We start from the raw sequence: 946 nt of genomic DNA on the forward strand, positions 1-946 counted from the left end.
CCCGCCCGGCTGCCTGGCTGTGTGGGCAGGGAGGTTTCCTGGTCTGTCCCCTGGCCTGCTGGGCTTGCTGGGAGTCATGTCGGTGATGGCCGGTGTTCTGCTTGGCTTTGCGGGCCCTTTGCGGGTGATGCGCCTCCCTAAGGTGCTTCCGGGTCGCTGGCTTGTCTCCTACAGCTGGGCGTGTTGGGAGATGTGCCACTTTTCCTGAGTGCCGTGCCTTCCCGCTGTTGGGGTGGGGGCCTTGCTGCTGGTGGTGTCCGGCCCCTGCCCCAGTTGAGTCCCGCATAGAGTTGTTTTGCCTTTTTGCTCCCCAAGCAGACAAAGTGCCTCTTTGAGTTGTGTTCCTGCTGATTTGTGTGGTGGTCTGCAGTGTCTCCAGTCCCTGCAGGACCGTCTCAGCCTTTGCATATTGGGCGCGTTGTGGCTCTGTCCTGCGACTTCCTATCTGTTTCTTTTTCCAGGGGATGGCAGGTTGGCCTTCTGGAATATCCTGGATGTGCTGCGGCGGCTCCTAGGGATGCCGGGGTTTGAACCCGGGACCTCATACTTACAAAGCATGCGCTCTTCCGCTGAGCTACAGCCCATCCGGAGCGCTCACGGCGACACGTATGCTGGCACTGTGTGGGTGGTTCGCTTTTCGCAGCGCGTGTTTATTTTGAGGTTGGGTGACCTCAGTGTCAGCTCCAGTTGTGCAAGAAGAAGGCTTGCTCCTTTCCCTACGGACTGTGCTGTTTCTTGGTACCGCACTGCTGGGCTGCTTCGGTGGTGATGGGGACCATGGCTCCTTGCTCTGCCTTCTGTTCGGCTGCTGGGTGTCAGAGTCCTTCTACTGCTGCAGGGGTTTGGCCTGAAGCGCTGTGGCTCTCCTTCTGGCTGCTGCCTCAGCGGGTGTTGGTTTCTTCAGGGGCTGGATGCAGCCTTGCCGGTGGGCGGCCGGTCTTGATGC

At 59.9% G+C, this 946-nt stretch overlaps 1 non-coding gene across 1 annotated transcript; it reads right to left on the reverse strand.

The window, feature by feature from the left end:
• Positions 1-512: 512 nt before the first annotated feature.
• Positions 513-584, reverse strand: TRNAT-UGU (transfer RNA threonine (anticodon UGU)). Its single transcript has one exon. It is a non-coding gene; the product is annotated as a tRNA-Thr (tRNA).
• Between the last annotated feature and the right edge of the window lie 362 nt (positions 585-946).

The sequence above is a fragment of the Lissotriton helveticus genome, chromosome 6 (assembly GCF_964261635.1).
Source record: "Lissotriton helveticus chromosome 6, aLisHel1.1, whole genome shotgun sequence".
Classification (NCBI taxonomy): Eukaryota; Metazoa; Chordata; class Amphibia; order Caudata; family Salamandridae; genus Lissotriton; species Lissotriton helveticus.